The sequence below is a fragment of the Patella vulgata genome, chromosome 3, assembly GCF_932274485.2.
Source record: "Patella vulgata chromosome 3, xgPatVulg1.2, whole genome shotgun sequence".
In the NCBI taxonomy this organism is placed as follows: Eukaryota; Metazoa; Mollusca; class Gastropoda; family Patellidae; genus Patella; species Patella vulgata.
Genome location: NC_065881.2, coordinates 11524461 through 11545407, shown reverse-complemented (window position 1 = coordinate 11545407; position 20947 = coordinate 11524461). Strand labels below are relative to the sequence as shown.

At 36.9% G+C, this 20947-nt stretch overlaps 1 long non-coding RNA gene across 1 annotated transcript in view; it reads left to right on the top strand.

Annotated features, from left to right (window-relative positions):
• The first annotated feature begins 5246 nt into the window (after positions 1-5246).
• LOC126816240 (uncharacterized) overlaps positions 5247-20947 on the top strand; it is a 29284-nt gene continuing 13583 nt past the window's right edge. The window contains exons 1-2 of the long non-coding RNA XR_007678275.2: positions 5247-5395; positions 18448-18555. This is a non-coding gene — a long non-coding RNA (uncharacterized LOC126816240). The remainder of the gene's footprint in view (positions 5396-18447; positions 18556-20947) is intronic.

Here is a 20947-nt window from a genome sequence, read left to right as displayed (position 1 = left end):
GAAGGTCGTGTGTCATCTGCGCTGGTTTTCTTTCTTCTGGTGCTAGATAGCTTCTCAACAGCAACAGTTAGGTTCTTTTTAATATCCACTTTAAACTGCTTTATAATTTCGATTTCCCCTGGCCCTAGAGATAACAGGGGACAATTATGGAAGCCTATTGCGGCCATTTCAGAATCTCGTGTTCTCGCCACGAGAAGTCGAGGGAGAGAACACGAGAATATTAGGGCGAAAACACGAGAAGTCGAGGTCGAGAACACGAGAAAATAGGGCGAGAATACGAGGATCTCGCCCCGTGGACACGAGATTACTTTCACCTCGACTTCTCGTTCCCTCGTCCCTAGACTTCTCGCTCCCTCGTGTTCTCGCCTTTGAAAATCTCGTGTTCTCGCACTCCACTTCTCGTCTTCTCGCCCTCGACTTCTCGTGTTCTCGCCTTTGAAAAACCTTGTGTTCTCGCTCCCTCGCCTTTGAGTCAATCTCGTGTTCTCGCTTTGTCACAATCTCGACTTCTCGTGTTCTCGCCTCGGAAGTGCAGTGTATACGCATGTCCACTGACTACCGTATCGGCATTTATATTTGGACATGAATTATATACGGAAATGTATGAAGGTCTGGAAAATTTAATAGTCCTAATTAAACAATTTTAATCTCTTCTTGCACATACTATAGCGCAACATTTCATTCATGCATTCCAACGCCGGGATAAAACGCACAGGAATTCGAGCCACGGTTGTTCAAAGTCAAGTTTGGCGTGAGGTCTGGAGGATGATTACCTACGTACAGGGTTAGAACGGTTAGAGTCGAGAATGTATGTGTCGGGGATATGTGTGGGTGGGGAGGGGGAGTGGGGGAGGAAACGGTTGTATTTGGTAACACATAAATACCTGCTAGAAGGATGAGCCAGTAGACACCACTGTATTGTTCCATCACCATGGTTACATCATAAACTAATTTCTGTAGATTCCATAATAATCCTGACAACAAATAAGTAATATTCGTTAAAAATAGAAGCGGGTCTTTTGTCTGGTTTGAAATCTTAAATAAATTATTATTTAGACATTTAATTTATTCACATGACAGCCTATAATAAATTCGATAGACCATAGGATGGCCGAGATTTAAATGGATTTGACACACTTGGTTGTCAAGTATCAATGCTGCGATTATACACATTCTACGCTACATCTTCAAACAGTAACAACTACGCCAAAAATAACGTAATTGGCATGATAAATAGTCATGGACACTGGACATGCTTTGGGAGTATGTTCACAGACGAGAGCTTATCGCCCCAACAGAACCACTGAGCTGCACATGCGACACACAATAGAGCCATACACGTGGGAGGAGTTCATTGTCAAATTTGACACTCCAAGGAAGAGTTGATGGTTTATCTATTCATGTTTGCTTTCCTATCGGTTCTTGCATACGATTTACTGTTTAGCGTATCTTGCTTTAGTGTGTTACGTTTAATTTGATCGGGAATTGGCCGTGGCACTGCAAGAGGAGTGTGTCAGATTGCCCCAAATCGTAATTGGACGGTTGATTAGGAGCATGCCACGACGAATTACTGAATGTCTGAGGATTGGTGGAGCAGTGAAATGGGGCCGTCAGATAAGCCGCCCATATAAACTGTTTATGTTCATGTGAAGGCAATTGACCTGTTATTAACATACACTGGTTACCTCTAATAAAAACAGCAGTGCATTTCTGCAGTTTTGTATTGTTTCTGAATATCCCCTACTTTTTTGGAGAGTATATATGAAATTTATAGTGAAACCATTTACATAGATTAATTAACAAAACGAATCAAAAGGGTAAAGGATTTTTAACAAAAAGCAAGCACAAGGTAATTAGCTCACTGTATAAACATTAAGACTTGCGGTTATTGACTAGGTATGATGCCCTTCAAAGGGGGGGGGGGCATTGAATATATAGGGTGTAGCTGATAATAAGATAGTGAGGCCATAACATATGCATTTATAACTACAAATAAGACAATCCACAATATAAGTTAACTAAATTAGCAAAATGGGAAAATACCATAATTAATTTATATTATGCATCTTAATTACATCATCATATGCCCTAGAGATGTACAGTCCTAAGTCCCTATTAAGTTCAGGTGAATATCTTCTCTTATTTATAGCTTTTAGGATCTGCCTGGTTTTCTTGTTCTGTTGGTTAGCAGTGAGTATCTGGACCTCATTCCATTTAACTCTTTGCTGTGAGTGATTCTGGGGATATTCCGCTATGGCTGATCTATTAGTGGCAGCTTTGGACCCATGTTCTGTTATTCTTTTGTCAATGGATTGTTTCGTTTCCCCAATATGTGATTGATTGCAGAAGCAAATCACTTGATAGACGACTCCTTTAAGTTGAATAGGGAGGATTGGTTGTAGCTTGCCATTGGCTTTGAGTATCTGTTTCAGAGTGGTAGGAGCCGAGAATGTGGTTTCGATTTCTTTAGTGGTTTGACCATTTTGTATGTAAGATTACCATATAAAGGCAATGTTATTCTGATTGGCGTAGATGGTCCAATTCTTTTTGCAGGAATTTAGGTTCACAAATATTAATTGATCTGCGTGCTAGGGTTGATATAAGGGCTCTTTTGATGTAGTGGGGATGACCGGAGTTGTACTTAATATATTGGTTTGTGTGTGTCGGTTTGCGGTATATTTTTGTATTCATTTGATTATTAACATTTATAACTTGTACATCAAAGAATGGTAGTCTCGTCTTTTTCTGTTTCAATAGTAAATTTAATTTTGGGATGTTGTTTGTTCAGATGATCTAGTAGGGAGACTGGATCATCATTTTCCTCAAGCACAACAAATGTATCATCGACCTGGCGCAGCCAACAAATTGGGGTAATGGGAGAGGTTCTTAGCGCAGACTTGTTGACTTGTTTGTATATGTTGTCCCCCATAGGTAGAATCAATGCACATCGGAACTAATTCCAAGATGCTGTCAGTTGATAACCTGCTTTCTAGGTGTACCTCTAGTGCATTTATTCGGGAGCGGAGGACTTCAATGGCCTCTTGGCGGGGAACGTTGGTAAACAGGTCAACCACATCGTACGACGCAATTCTTCCAGGGCGGTTGAGGTGTCTGATTGTGTTGCAAAAACCACCAGAGTCTTTGAAAAAGGAAGTAGAGGAAGTTCTTAGTGGAGCATGTATTTAGCAACATTACAAATGTATTTTAAGAGTATATATCAAACTTAAAAGTGTAAATATGGTCTATAAATAGTACAAAAACATCGCAACTGAATACACGATTAATGTAATTTGCAATTTTAGTTTCTAAGAAGGTAAAATCACCATAATTAAAAAGTACGTGGTACCAAAATCTCGTAACACGTCACATTTGTATAGAAGCAACAGGGACGGGCGGGGTATTTAGGAGCGTGGTATTTAGCCACTGCCCAAAAATGGAACGAGAGTCGCCGGTTTAATCACCTCTACACGTTTTGTTTTTTCAGTTAATATTTTTTCGTTTGTGACTCAGCCATTACTAATTACTTCCACGTTGTCTTGTAGGATATGTACATGTATTTCTTTGTTCATTAATTACAAATTGCAGCCGAAATCATAGAATACGCGTCAAGCTCTCAGACCCCACGTCATACCACATTTTGGACGTCATCGAAACAACGTTTTCCAGCATGACAACGCCCGTGCCCACACTACCAGAGTTACTCGGGACTTTCTACGGCAGAACGGTGTCAACGTTATGCACTGGTCAGCCCTTAGTCCGGACTTAAACCCGATTGAACATCTTTGGGATGAAATTCAGACGAGACTTAACATCGTATCGTGACCAAACACAGCGGATGAAATGCGCCAGGCATTTCTGAGAGTGTGGTTCCAGGTGCCAATGGCGTTCATCAAACGTCTGGTCCACTCCATGTACAAACGCTGCGCTGCTGTTATTGACACTCGCGATGGACACAACATATACTGATGTATAGACTGTGTACAGACTCTAAACCTTCTTGTAATGTCTTGAAATTGTGATGAATTAATCAATAATGTGTCAACATACTTTTCACAAAAAATTGCTTTGATCCATTTCGTAAGACGTTTTCTAATATGATTTGATTAAAGTGCCTCTCTGATTTTGAAATAGCACTGACGTTTTTTTTTTGTTTTTTGTTTTTTATTTTGCTGTTTAGTATATATAAACTGGATATGATCAAGGCCAGCGCGACCTATTTGCCGAGCACAGGAAAATTTGATGTTTCTCGGACCGAGTCAAGCCGAGTGTAGATCTGCTATTGTACGGAGCGTGTCTGACAATCTGTAGATCGGACCGGGTCTGGTACTACGTTAATGACACAGATTTATAATTCGGATCGGATAGAACTAAAATACGATATCGTTTTACTGCACATGAAATATATCTTGACCATTAGCAGAATCATTGTTTAGAAACGATCAGCGTACTATGTAAACGTGTATACTGTTAATCTCTGTATCTAAATTCTATTCAGGTTTGTTTTGCGTCGTTATTAACAGGATATATTAAATGATTCTATTTCATATCATTCTAATAATGGCAGCAACTAATTTGATATTTTTCGATGATAGTGCACCTGTACATGTCTGTGTGTCAATTTATCCCTCTAACTAAATCTTATATAATTTATTGTGTTTTGTAGCTTATGGGTGGCTAAGTGGGTGAGACACTGGCTCGCTAGTCTGGAGGTCGTGTGTTCGATCCCTGCATTGGCCGAGAAAGTCCATCAAGATTTTCCGACGTTTTCTCCCCTTTGTCTGTGGTGCAGAGAGTCTGACAGGGGCAGCTGTCTAGTTGTTCGGATGGTACGAAAAACTGAGGTCCCGTTTATACATTGGCGGGCACGTAAAAGATCACCTGGCAGTTGGAATTCGATATAAGAGTAGGCCTTAGTGCCGCTTCCAGGAAGACATTTTCCTCATAGCACACTGCATGGCCCGTCTTCATTAGCCCATTCGGAGCAGAACAGTAAGACTTTAAACCCCATTCCATTTAACATGTTTATTAACAAACGAGACTCATTTGAATAATAATTAAAACATATTTAAATCGGGCGATAAGGCGAATATTAAAATGAGAAAAAGGCTTTAGTCATCAAATAAACTGTTTTATTAGCAAAAAACAATCCTGCCGGTTGACTAATGAATGCAGGTGTGAAGTTATGTAACTGATTTTACTATAAATATGACGCCAATAATCAACAAACTCCAGTCGTAGCAGACAGATTCCTGACGTTACAACGTTTACAACTTGAAGCAAAACAGAATCCTTGAGTTACAGTACTTTAAAGTTGGTAAAATGTTGCGAATTATTTTGGCATTTTGTTTGTGTTTTCAAGCAGTCATCATTTCAGCTGACACAGCGGAAGGGCAACGTAAGTTTTAAATATTTTAGTAATTGTCAGAATATACAAAAATGTCGCCATTGATCAATATTTATTAAAGATGTATTATGTAAGAGCTAAAACTGGCCATTGTATGTTTTTTATTTTGGTTTCGAAAGTTATATAAACTATTATATAGACATTTATTTACATGTCAAACTTATAAACAACCCTCTAGATCATCGGATGTCGCCATTAATCAGATTTTGCTTAATGTTGACTATTTATTTATTTATTTATTTATTCTTCAAGTAAAGGTTACAACATGACAATAAATTAATGTAGTATAATAAGAACTAGTGTCGCATTACACGACTGGGAAAGTGACAACAATAAATACAGATATGTATATGAAAATAAGAACTATGTGCTACATTGTAATGTAGGATGCCAGATGAGACAAGCATAGAGAAATATGATAGCTATGGTGTCATGAAGAGACCTTTACTTAGGACAGCCCATAAAGCCTGACGTATATAACATCCGTTGCTTATTTCCAATGGGGTCCAAAGTTGCCAAGGTCGCGTCAGGTCATCATTGGGAGGCAAAATTTAATAAACATGCCATCACAGCATTGTATCACAAATAATAAAATATATTTATGTCTACATGTTATACATCAACCAATTTTATTAATAGTAGATTATCAAACTTGTAGTATCACAGATTAACATTGTATTAACAATAAATACTTCTTGGCTGCAGCTTTAAAGCTGTAAAGTGAATCTAAAGACTTAATATCATTCGGTAAATCGTTCCAGACACTTATGGCGGTATAATAAAATGATGTGAGCTGATCTCTACCCGAGCATTTTGGAACCGCAAAATTGAATAAACTAGATCTTGTGCCATATTGATGAGTATCTCTAACACATTTGAATTTTGATTTAAGGTATAATGGACAATTATTATGAAAAATCTTATGTACGTGATTGAGTTTTAACTCGGTTTTCAACATTAAGTATATTCAAATCAGAATATGAAACATGATCTCTACGTCCTAGCCCATTCACAAATCTAAGAACCTTATTTTGAACAATTTATTTTTAAGTGATTGATTCACACCAGAATACCAGGCTGAGCATGCATAATCAAAGTGGCACTGAATAAGTGCAGAACAAAGTAAATTTTTTGTTTTTTTGCTAAGGCATTTATTATAGCGAAACAGAAATTTCAATCTTGAATTTGCTTTCTTAATAATGCTGTTAACAGTGTCCTCACCAGACAAGTATTTGTCAAAACGTAGACCCAAATATTTAAGGTTATCTGTTGCTTTTACGGTATGGTTATTGCAGGTTATTGTAAACTCTTTAATACTTCTTAGTTTACGTTTAGGCCCGAAGAGAATACACTCGGTTTTACCGAGATGGAGCGACAGTTTATTATCGATGAGCCATTCTGAACAGGAATCAAGAGCACAGCCAAGTGTTTGTGAACTTCAACTTAATCCAGTTTAATGCGTTAAATCGCCATTTGCATTTTTTTTTTTTAGAAAATATCTAATTTTTCACATTTTAATTCACTCTAATGCACTCAAATTGGTTATTGCTCGCTTAATTATAAAAAAAACCCCTCTTAAAATAGATAATCTCCTGGCTTGAATTCAGTCGTATTAAAAAGAGGTTAATCAAAGATTATGTCTGGCACCGACTTGTTTTGACTATTTCCGGTTTACAATGATTATGTGTCTGCAGGGCTAAATCTATTTGATAAGGCTAGCTCAATTTTCATCATTTTGTCAAGGTCGCTGAGATGTAAATAAAGTTAGGGCACGTGTTTGTTGGCGGGCTTGTAGGTATAAAAATGTGGGGGAGAGGTTGAGTCGCCACATTAGCACTGACCTAGGATGATGAAAATTTGGTTCGTGATATTTCCTAGTTTTATTAAAAATACATAATATAATACATTAGATTTATATACAAAGCTGATTTCGCTGGTTTTTTTGGTGTTGGTGACGCTGATGATCTTCCTTAGCTGTCGCTTGTGGTATTCTGGTATTTTTGTTTCTGAAGAAAAAAGAATAAATTTGAGGCTCTCGGCTGAGAGCCACATTATTGTGTTTCCTACTAAGGAACAATTTATTTTTAAGTGATTGATTCACACCAGAATACCAGGCTGAGCATGCATAATCAAAGTGGCACTGAATAAGTGCAGAACAAAGTAAATTTTTTGTTTTTTTGCTAAGGCATTTATTATAGCGAAACAGAAATTTCAATCTTGAATTTGCTTTCTTAATAATGCTGTTAACAGTGTCCTCACCAGACAAGTATTTGTCAAAACGTAGACCCAAATATTTAAGGTTATCTGTTGCTTTTACGGTATGGTTATTGCAGGTTATTGTAAACTCTTTAATACTTCTTAGTTTACGTTTAGGCCCGAAGAGAATACACTCGGTTTTACCGAGATGGAGCGACAGTTTATTATCGATGAGCCATTCTGAACAGGAATCAAGAGCACAGCCAAGTGTTTGTGAACTTCAACTTAATCCAGTTTAATGCGTTAAATCGCCATTTGCATTTTTTTTTTTTTAGAAAATATCTAATTTTTCACATTTTAATTCACTCTAATGCACTCAAATTGGTTATTGCTCGCTTAATTATAAAAAAAAACCCTCTTAAAATAGATAATCTCCTGGCTTGAATTCAGTCGTATTAAAAAGAGGTTAATCAAAGATTATGTCTGGCACCGACTTGTTTTGACTATTTCCGGTTTACAATGATTATGTGTCTGCAGGGCTAAATCTATTTGATAAGGCTAGCTCAATTTTCATCATTTTGTCAAGGTCGCTGAGATGTAAATAAAGTTAGGGCACGTGTTTGTTGGCGGGCTTGTAGGTATAAAAATGTGGGGGAGAGGTTGAGTCGCCACATTAGCACTGACCTAGGATGATGAAAATTTGGTTCGTGATATTTCCTAGTTTTATTAAAAATACATAATATAATACATTAGATTTATATACAAAGCTGATTTCGCTGGTTTTTTTGGTGTTGGTGACGCTGATGATCTTCCTTAGCTGTCGCTTGTGGTATTCTGGTATTTTTGTTTCTGAAGAAAAAAGAATAAATTTGAGGCTCTCGGCTGAGAGCCACATTATTGTGTTTCCTACTAAGGATTGGATTTTCAGGGCAGTGGTTCTCATCCCTTTTTTTGCCAACAGCACAACTTGGAACAAATGAAAAAATAACGGTACACCTGGCTAAATATATAATATGAAAAATATTTGAATTTTGCAAAATAAAAAGATGGTAAGTCAGACAAAATATAACCGTAGACAGATTAGTCCTAGACACCAGTGAATACTCAGCTGGGATCACGTGTTTTCTTCACATTTTCTTAGTGTGCCGTTCAAAATTTCGTGACACGCTTAGGAAGAGGACTAGTGTTATTTAGTCCAAATTACTGTGCACTAAGTTGTTCAGATTTTTATTTTTAGAATATGCAATTATAAGTTTCTGCGTGAAAATTTCGGGTGATTTTCCTGGGGAACAGTATAGTGTTTTTTGATGATTTTAGATGCACTTGCTGCTGTTGCGCTATATGGAACTACAAAAGGGGCTATTGCGCTAGCCGTATGAATATCCAAACCTGGTGGGACAGTGTTTTTCAATTTGTCAATCCAGATCTTTTCTCTTGTTAGACTAAACACTTTAATTTCATTTGTAGTTTCAATATCGCTCTTAGTCTGTTCTATTGGCGTGACAATGAGATCAGAAATGTCTTGATTTGGTTGGTTGGGGTGAATTGAGACCGGTTTGTCATTTTTCGTGACTATGTCAAATCGGTGACCGCTAATTTTTTTCCCGAAGAGCATTTTGGGTTTCATGTATTGTTTGTCTACATGAAATATAAATTATATTTGAACCGCTGCATGAAAGTTGGTCTAATATTGGGAATTGTGTGCCAGATGTTTTGTTATGGAAATGGTCGGATATGTTTATGATTTAGCATGTTTGACATCTTGGCTATCCACAAGTTTTGGTTTTAACTGCTGATTGCATATTATTTGTTTCTTCGGCGGCAAGTTCAGCTAAAGTGTTGTTTTTTATACGTCGGAGATAGTGTTTGGAGTATCCCCTTCCTCGTAGTTTGCTAAATACCAGAGTACATATACTATGAAAACGGAGAATCTGAGATTGTATGATGCCGGAGAACGTATGTTTTGGGTGAAAGGACCTTTTGAACAATAATTGATATGTCTCAGTTTCTTTGAAAAATACTTTAGTTTCCAATTGGTGTTGCTACTTTTAAAAACAATAGTGTCAAGGAAATCTATGCTGATTTACATTTGCGGTTAACTTGACTGATGGATGATGATTGTTTAGGATATTGAAAAATGTCCAAAATAATCTGGTAATGTTTTATATAATCTGTTAATATTTTATATAATTTGTTGATATTTTATATAATCTGTTAATATTTTATATAATCTGTTGATATTTTATAATCTGTTAATATTTTATATAATCTGTTGATATTTTATAATCTGTTGATATTTTATAATCTGTTTATATTTTATATAATCTGTTGATATTTTATATAATTTGTTGATGTTTTATGTAATCTGTTGATATTTTATATAATTTGTAGATATTTTATATAATCTGTTGATATTTTATAATCTGTTGGTATTTTATATAATCTGTTGGGGGGGGGGGGTATGGCTGAATGGTTAGCGTGCGCGCGCTGTATCATAAAGTCTGTCATTGAGTCGACTGGCGTGGTTTCGAATCCCCGGTTGTACGTGGCAAGGAGTAGGGTCGCCTGTGCCTCGTGGGTTTTCTCCGGGTCCTCCGGTTTCCTCCCACTGCTAAAGACCCCTACGCGCAAGCGAATTATTGAAATAAAATTAAACCATATGTTAGTCCCGAAATTACCTAGTTTGTGTCGAGTGGACGTTAAACCCCATTTCTCTCTCTCTCTATAATCTGTTGATATTTTATATAATCTGTTGATATTTTATAATCTGTTGATAATTTATAATCTGTTAATATTTTATATAATCTGTTGATATTTTATATTATCTGTTGATATATTATATAATCTGTTGATATTTTATGTTATAATAATGATACTTTAAGGTTTCTTAAAAGAATTTCTGACTGTCTCGCTCTTTAAGATCATGTGATAAGAATCTTCTAATGGTACCTTCAACAAATTCAAATCTTGGAATTTCAGCTTTAATATATACTCTTCAAAAAAAGTAGGGGATATTGAAATGCAAATACCTATGCAGGTTGTGATAGGATAAATAGTCATGGACACTTGGCATGCTTTGAGAGTATGCGATAAGTTAAAGTTTTATATCGTTTAATAGCCAATTGAATTGTCTATCGGATTGTACTAAAGCGGCATGTTTCTATCAAAAATTTAAAAAGTTATGTGACTTTGAAAAATAACGTTTTTTACGATTTCGAGCAATTTTGGAAGCATGTTTCTCGGAAAGCCTCCCAACGATTTTTTAAAAACTTTCTCAATCGAGAGGCTAATGGCTACTCTGTTTTGTGAAACCACTGTATCATTTTTTGAATATCAGGGGTAGCCGAAAAAAGAGATCGAAAATCGAAAACGTTGTATTTGTACGATTTGGAGCATTTTTAGAGGCCTATTCTGAAAAGACAATATAATTCTTTTTTGGAACTTCTTCTACAGAGAGGCCTATCGGTAGTGTTATACATAAAACGATTGTACAATAGTCCCAAATTTTAAGAGTAGCAGAACAAAGGGACCGAAAATTGAACACGACACCTTTCATTGTTAAGCGAAACATAAGTGGGGGATGCAATCTGTACGTTTTGTCAACGTATAGAGCCTATTCAAGATTGATGATATTTGAACTGAAATTATTTCCACTATGAGTGTTTTCTTCTTTCCAAAATATGGGTTTAGTGACCCTGTAACAGAAATAGTTTATTGCTGTGTGTAATAATTAGCCTTTGAATTAATATTGTTGCTTCTGTGTCAAAGATATCTTATACCGGTAATCATCTGGACAGAAATCGACGGCTCGCGCTGTTTATAAGAAAGTCCAATTAATTAAGCGATTGCAGTAGTATCGTACAGTGGTATCGAATATTGCACCTGTGATAAAAGGCATGACGTTGTTTGAGCATGGAATCTATCTGTAATTAATATTAAATTTTAATTAGTGACGTCAAATCTTTAACGTGCACGAAACCAGAAAATTGGCGATATTTCATTGAATATTCAATCAATTTTTGAACCAGTTACATATTTGAGTAGCTGACATGAACGCGATTCCGAAGTCTCGTGTACACATTGGTGTGACCGTAAAAGATCCCTTGGCGGTTGGAATTCTATAATGTATCTATATAAGAAACATTTAATCCTACTGGCGATTTACAAATATTGCATGAAGAAATTCAAATCATAAGAACATAAACACGACTAATGCTTAGTATCATATTGATTATAAAAGTATAATGTATATATTGGTTATACTATATATGTCACAAAACAACAATCATTACATAATAATAATTATTTACTAATTATATAAATCATTTAAGAGGTAGGAGTTATCCATTGTTTAATTTAACAGTTATATAATTATTCTTTAAGTGGCATTTAGCGATCAGGGAACAAATTAACAGAACACAGTTTTTATGGGATACAATCACTAGTTTATTCTAAAAGCACGACGTTTCGACAAGTATCCTCTTATCGTTATCAAGCACATTTTGTGCTTGATAACGATAAGAGGATACTTGTCGAAACGTCGTGCTTTTAGAATAAACTAGTGATTGTATCCCATAAAAACTGTGTTCTGTTAGTTATATAATTACCCTGGTTAGAGAAATGAAATGAAATGGGGTTTAACGTCCTACTGTTCTGCTCCTAACCTGGGCTAATGAAGACGGGCATACGCCATACAGTGTGCTATGAGGGAAATTTTGCCCGGACAGCGGCACTACGGCCTACTCTTATATCGAATTCCAACTGCCAAGGGATCTTTTACGTGCACGCCAATGTGTACACGGGACCTCGGTTTTTCGTCCCATCCGAACGACTAGACAGCTTTCCTTGTCAGCCCCTCCGTCCTGCATCACTGACAAGGGAGAACCACGCCGGAAAATCTGGATGAACTTTCTCGGCCAATGCAGGGATCGAACACCCGACCTCCAGGCTAGCGAGCTAGCGTCTTACCCACTTAGCCACGTGATCCCCCCCTGGTTAGAGAGAGAGAGAGAGAGAGAGAGAGAAATGGGGTTTAACGTCCACTCGACACAAACTAGGTCATTTCGGGACTAACATATGCTTTATTTTTATTTCTATAATTCGCTTCCGCGTAGGGGTCTTTAGCATTGGGAGGAAACCGGAGGACCCGGAGAAAACCCACGAGGTTGGACAGGCGACCCTACTCCTTGTCACGTACAACCGGGGATTCGAAACCACGCCAGTCGACTCAATGACAGACTTTATGATACAGCGCGCTCACGCTAACCACTTAGCCATCCAACCCCCCACCCTGGTTAGAAAGGTATGAACAATTAGAGAGAGAGAGAAAAATGAGGTTTAACGTCCACTTGACATAAACTAGGTCATTTTGGGACTAACATATGGTTTAATTTTATTTAAATAATTCCCTTGCGCGTAGGGGTCTTTGTTGGTGGGAGGAAACCGGAGGACCCGGAGAAAACCCACGAGGTTGGACAGGCGACCCTACTCCTTGTCACGTACAACCGGGGATTCGAAACCACGCCAGTCGACTCAATGACAGACTTTATGATACAGCGCGCGCGTGTTACCCCCCCCCCCCCCCCGCCGGTATGAAACCACCGTACAACGGTCAAAAGTATCAAGAGTGGCCAAACAAATGGCACTGTATATCGACAAAAGTCCGATAGGGTCATAATCGGAACGTTCTGCATACGTATAATATGGAGAGCTATTTTTCTAAGTGGCAATATTTGAACTAAGGGTGTTCTACTGTTAACCAATATCTGGCACTGGTGCTTCTAGAGTGAAAATATTTCATATCAGTAAAAAACAGTTGCTCCTGAAATTAATATCCCAGTTTTTTGTGTACATGACGTCATCTCTTTATACCATTTAAAATAAATCTCCCTGCTGCAGCTATTTATAAGAAAGTCGCCCCTTTCTGAATATATAGGAAAGTTGAGGTTGATAATTGTGATTTCGGATTTTATTTGTTATCTGAGACTATAAGACTGTTTTTGTCCCATTCGGAAAACTGTTTTTTGTTGTTTTTTTTTATTCCATTTACAATTCGTGTAGATCTCTGAAACTAACAGATAGTGTTCTGAATATTGATTTTTCCCTTGTTTTTAACAATTATTACTTATAACTATTTCGAAAGTTGTGGACAGACCGTAAGTTGTGTAAATCTTTAACGTGCACGAAAATTGAAAACCGGCCCTAATTATGTGAATTCCCAACCGATTTTCGAAAAAGTTATATTTTTGTACAGCTTGGGATATTGCGGATGCGATAACGGCCGAATTGAAATACCATGTCGTTCTCATTTTTTCTTCAAAATTTGAAAATTTACTAAAATTGTTATTTCTTGGAATTTTGAGTTTTCGCTTACATATTTGGATTGGCGGCGTCTGTTCGATTCTACCGATCTAGGATTATCATGATGTGAATTGTTCAACTCTATTTTTCAATTACCTTCTCTATCGCAATGCGAATACAAAGAACGTGTCAATATCTGAGTTATGTTAGTGTATTGGGTTGTGGTGAGGAAAGTCTTTTGTCATGCATCTGGCGATCGTGTGACGCCTTGGCACGGTGAAAGCCTTCAGTCTTGCAAGCAAGTCTAGTGATGATTGTTTTTACTTGAGTATATCTCAGAAACTACTTATCGAATCAATCCGATATCCTTGGTTTTACATAGGAAAGATGGCATGACTTAGAAATTAAATGTATTTCGAACATTCTGCGACAATGTGAAATGTCCGAAATCACCAAAGTTGTTTTTTTTCTAAATATTGCCATAATATTAACAATAATTGCCGGATTTTAACATTTCATACATTTTGACATAGCCAGAGACAAGGAACATAGCTACCTGTCTTTAGATATTTGATTTTGGATGAAACTTCGGAAATATTAGGCGCGAAATTTTGAAAATTTAAATTTTTACAAAAAATTTTTTTATTAATGAATATGTCTTTATGGTATTTTATCCAGGGCTATAGGGTCATCTGATTTGAGCAAAAATATGAACAATTTTTGACTCGGTAATTTGCGTTAGTCGCCATTGGCTAATTCAGTTTTTCGGTCCTAAATTGATTATTTAGTGTTCGATTTGTTTAAAACAAAATTCATATGCTCCTTTTTCCAAAATGTCATTTTTTTGTTACCGATAGAGTTTTCTGTCGGCATCGGAAGCGACATAATTTTAACAAAAACTATAATGTTGACAGTTCGGTACCACAAATATTATTTTTTCAAAATTTGATATTACCAAAAGGATGCGCCATGTGCACAAAACATCGGACTCGGTTTTCTTAATTTCGATTTCGCTTTCGGGCTATTTCGATTAACAGGCGAAAAACGGTATAAAATTAAGCTATTTACAACCCATTGAAAAAAGGTGAAAAAATGAGCTATTCACAACCCATTCAGACTTTTCATATTTTAATATTTTTTTTCGCAACTTTCATAAGCACTAATCCATACGAAGAGAATGTATGTGAAAATTAGTTTGTAATATGAGCGGTTGCCGAGAAATAGGCAATTTTTTCACGCGTCACTTTTCACTTTTTTTGCCTGTAAAGGAGTCAATTATTATTCGATTTTCATTTTTTTACCATTCGATGCCTTGTGCTAACTTTGACTAGGTCAAACCAATTTAACATTTTCACAAAATTCATATGCTCCTTTTTCCAAAATGTCATTTTTTTGTTACCGATAGAGTTTTCTGTCGGCATCGGAAGCGACATAATTTTAACAAAAACTATAATGTTGACAGTTCGGTACCACAAATATTATTTTTTCAAAATTTGATATTACCAAAAGGATGAGCCATGTGCACAAAACATCGGACTCGGTTTTCTTAATTTCGATTTCGCTTTCGGGCTATTTCGATTAACAGGTGAAAAACGGTATAAAATTAAGCTATTTACAACCCTTTTTTTGCCTGTAAAGGAGTCAATTATTATTCGATTTTCATTTTTTTACCATTCGATGCCTTGTGCTAACTTTGACTAGGTCAAACCAATTTAACATTTTCACCGTCAGCGGAAATGACATCATTTGGGAAAAAAATGTATTTTTAGCCTTTAAAAGAGATATTTTATTCAAATGATTCTTATTTGTAATCATTTTAAAATTATGATATTTGATTCAAATCAACAAATAGGATAAACGCGTACGATCATACAGATACCACAAAAGGTTCCTAACCTGTACGGTTGCAGAGAAATAGACCATTTCCTACAAGTCACCATGTGATACCTTATGCCACTTATGATTTCATAGAACTAATTTAACATTTTCATTATCCCCGGAAGTAATGTCATTTTGGCAAAATAATGTATTTTTGGCCCTCAAATCAAACATTTTTTTTGAAGTGAGTTATACTTATTATTATGATCTATATGATCAATACGATCATATAGATGTCCAAAAATTGCTTCTAGCATCTTCCCTTGTCGAGAAACAACCAATTTTCTCAGGATCACTTCTTAAGACTTAAAATTTTTATCCTTTTTAATTTCCCATTAGAATGTCAGGTAACTTAGCGGTAAGTTAGTAACAGGATCACTTTTTTTACACGTGTAACACATGGTAACAAATGTATAAATAGGATTGATATTGCTGGATTTGGTTGATTCTGCGTCCATTTTATAACAAGTCTGCAATGTTTATGTGGAAATCTGTTTATCGGTTTCATTGGTACTGGAAGTGATATGAGTTCAAGGGTAACGTGGCACTTAAAGTGATATAAGTTCAAGGGTAACGTAGCACCGGTGAAACCCGTCATTACTGCTCCGCAGTTCTAGTTTTTGTTGTTTTTAGTTATTTCCACATCTACTGAACAATATATATTCAGCCTCTACATGCCAGTCTCATTCTAGGATTTCCTTTTTTTAAAGTTGTGTATGTACAGTAGGCCAATTCTTAACTGCAGGTAGCGTAATGATCCAGAATCTGAATCCTCATAGAAATTTAATTTTATTTGTAAGACATGCTTACAATCATTAGATAACTTTGGCGGCGGTACTGAAACGTCACTATTCGACTCGTTCTTACATATCCTACCCATGGTGATAATATAATTTGAAATAAAATAATAATATACAATCGGGAAAACCTGTATATTTTATATGCGGTATGAAGCCACAGTAAATAAAATTCAGTTATCAATGCGCGCATTCTAATGTGACCTTGAGAGTAGAGACTACATCAACTTCCGAGGCGAAAAGTCGACCGCACGACAGCAAACCAAAATCATAGGTCGCTAATATCGGATCACGCGGCTAAGTGGGTAAAACGCTGGTTCGCTAGCCTGGAGATCGGGTGTTCGATCCCTGCATTGGCAAAGAAAGTTCATTCAGATTTTCCGGCGTGGTTTCCCCTTGTCAGTGATGCAGGATGGAGGGCCTAACAAGGATAGCTGTCTAGTCGTTCGGATGGGACGAAAAATCGAGGACCCGTGTACACATTTGCGTGCACGTAAAAGATCCCTTGGCAGTAGGTCGTAGCGCCGCTGCCCGGGCAAAATTTCCCTCCTAGCACACTGTATGCCGTCTTCATTAGCCCAGGTTAGGAGCAGAACAGTAGGACGTTAAATCACATTTCATTTCATTTCATTTCAATACCAGACTTTATCATACAGACTATTTTGTTAACTCGCATTGCATTTATTAAGACTACAACCACTTCCGAGGCGAAACTCCGAAAGTCGTCAGAACGACAACGAGCCAAAATGATAGGTCGCTAATAGCGCGTGTGTTTATTTCCTAATTTCTACTTTTCGAGTTGCAGTATGGCTTGGTATGCATATTCGCGCCTCCTTACTGACATCAATAAATACAAAGGTAGACAAGAAGGTACACAAGCCAAAATGCAAGTCGAAAATAAGAAATTAGGAAAAAACGAGGGGCGCTATTATCGCAGTGTATTATTTCTTAATTTCCTATTTTCGAGTCGATTTTGGCGTGCTGTCACCTCACATTTTGTCGTAACTTCTACTTTTCGACTTTCGTGTTTTGAAGGGACGAAAAGTTGAAAATATGAATGGTAAAGGATGAAAACAAAGTTTGAAAAGGTTAAATCACTCAAAAATCTAACTTAGCAATACTTAAATTGTTCATGAATAATGTTTTTAAAGGTAAGTCTTATCATGTATGGTGAAATTTTCTACACATCTATCAACTCTTAAAGCCGTAAAAATCTATTGTTTACAGTAATATTTATATTTTTGTTTGTTACATCGACTTTAGAAAATTCCGTTCATTATTTTTTAAATTTGATACATGTATATTATTAACAATTATTAGTACTGACAGGCGTTTGATAAAAAAAAACATCAAGCAAACCCAGTTCCGCATTTAATCTTTGTCTGTACTCTTGTCAGTGGTGCAGGACGGAGGGACTGACAAGGCAGCTATCTAGTCATTCGGATGGTACGAAAAACCGAGTTACATTGTACACATTGACTCCTTTGCATTTGGAATTCGATATAAGAGTTGATCGTAGCGCCGCTGTCCAGTCAAAATTTCCGCCATAGCACACTGTATGGCGTTTTACCGTCTTTATTAGCCCAGTCGGGGCAGACAGCAGTCACAGCAACCCTCCCCCAGGGTTTTTTTTATTCAATTTTCAATGTTTTAGGCAAGGCACCAGTGGTTGCAACAATCTGAATAATATCCAACTACAACTTCCGTAAAGTGGAAGAGAGGATTGAATCGATTGGGTGATGAAAAGTGGAAGAGAGGATTGAATCGATTGGGTGATGAAAATATACAAATTCCGTCAAAACCCCGGACTATTGCCTTAGGAATATGGTATTTCCCTGCTGTAACACCCACTCTAATCTTTTTTTGTTACAGCTGAATGTGTTCCTGATCAACCATGGTGTATCGGAATCGAAAAGCGCTATTGTAATACTTTCAGCCTTTATAATACAACCTGTCCTTATGAGTGCGGTGTATGCAGGGGTAAGCACGTGCATGTCTCTTCTTATTTATTAAAGGGTGGGAGACGGGGGAGGGGGTGGTAAGGCATGCGTGTTGTTATATCATAAGGTCTGCCATTCAGTCAAGTGATATGGTTTCGATTCCCCGCTTGTACGTGACTGTCCAAAATCGGCGGTTCCTCGAAAAGTTAAAGACCCCTGCGCACAAGCGTAATATTCAGATAAAATTGAACCATATGTTAGTCCCGAAAGAACTACAGGAGTTTTTCCGGCGACCTTCACAAATCCAAAAAGGTTCTTTTCGTTGTGCGATAACGTTGCAGTAACATCTCAACGAAACTCTTGATCTACGATGTTTCGTCAAATGTTCAATAACAGACCAACATTGACGGAAAGCATTCATACATAGTAATCCTGGTACCTTTTGTTTCCATTTCCGTGTAGCTTGATCACAAGGGTACTTCACTACAAGTATCCTCTGATTTGGTACAATACTTATTATTAAATTAACCTGGATAATCCCAATGTAATGCAGTTTAGGTCCATTTGCTGCACGAATAGTGAGAAATGAAGTTTCATGAAGGTCATCTGAAGATTTCAAATATTTCTCATAAAATGACTGTACGATGGTTGAAACTTGAGATCCGGTATCAAATAATAATCTGCAAGTTGCATCCTCATTTTCAACTTCAACCTCATGTAGTTTCGTCCTTTTTCTATATTTTAGTGGAGCCAGTTAAAGTGTAACGGGGCACCGGTGAAACCCGTCATCACTGCATCGCAGTTCTTGGCGGTTATACATGATCACAATGACGGTTTTGAAAACCTATTATTTATTTTTTTCTGGAAGTTAAATTTCTGGGTCCCGGCGACTGCAGTTCGGGTTTGCACGAGTGGGCTTTCGGTTTCAAACCCATATAAATAGGGTTATAGCGGGACACTTGCAATGACAGGAATAAACGCGTTTGTGGCCGTCTAATTTTCAAAATTGTATCGAAGGGTGTGGGGGGGGGGGGGCATAAATCCCGTCGCCATGCCTCGAGCCTTTGGGGCAGGATTTATTTTCAGGTAATCCATTCCTTCTCCGAAAGCCCCGTCGCCACTCCCGGCATCAAAACTTAATGATCGAGCCAGTACGCCTGTTAACATGCCACATGAGAGAACATAATCCTTGTTTCGAATTTGATATTAATTGATCTTATATATATATTTGATAACGATGTTTTTTGTCTAATATTCGAATTAATAGTCGCCTGGCGGGGTTCCGATTCCCGGATTGTACGCGACAAGGAGTAGAGTCGCCTGTCTAACATCGTGGGTTTTCTCCAGGTCCTCCGGTTTCTTTCCAGGTAAAGACGCCGACGCGACAAACGAATTATTGAATTAAAATTGAACCATGTTATAGTCCCGAAATGACCTAGTTTGTGTCGAGTCGACGTTAAACCTCTCTCTCCAACTACACCAACTTAAATTTTAAATCACCATTAAAAAACTACACAGTTCGATTGTTAATGTATTATTAATAATTCAAAAATATCTTTTCTTCGTACATTGTTCAACATACATTATGGTGCGCAATATATTTATTTCTCTATGAGACTAACAATATTATATGCCATTATAATCACACCGATGTCCGCTGGTACTGGGTGTAGGTGTAGAAAAGAAATCAATATTAATGTTTATATCGAGCTCAACTTGAAACAAATCACCTCAAACGTCGATCTTTTCATATCCAGGCAAACTTGTATTTTAATTGTCACTGTAGTATTATAAACAGTAGTATTAAGAAATTTGAGGGCGTGCAACATATTGTTAAAAAAAAAAATAATAACTAAGCGTACACATGTTAAATTCAATGTCCATTTGCGCGTACAAAAGAAAACGAAGAGTCCCGAATACGAAAATTAAAAATTTGTGTCACTAGTTTCAGATCAATTTGTTGAGATTTTAATGTGACCAGGTACCTTAACTCTTTGTGACAAAAAAACCTGCGGCTGCAACGCGACATGGCTGGTCAAAATATCAACAATATGAAACCAAACTTTCAAAAGGTTAAATCATTTAAAAATCTAACTTAGCAATACTTTAATTGTTCATGAATAATGTTTTAAAGGTAAGTCTTATCAGGTATGTTAAAATAAGCCTCAAATATAGTTTGTTTATTGCATATTTTTCTGTACGTGGATCACCCTGTATTGCTGTAAATACTAATACTTTTTTTTAATTTGCTTTATTATTAACAGTTATTAGTACTGAAAGACGTTTGATAAAAAAGACATCAAGCAAACCCTGTTCCGCATAGAATCTTTGTCTGTACCCTTGTCAGTGGTTCAGGACGGAGGGACTGACAAGGCAGCTGTCTAGTCGTTCAGATAGGACGAAAAACCGAGTTACCGTGTACACATTGACTC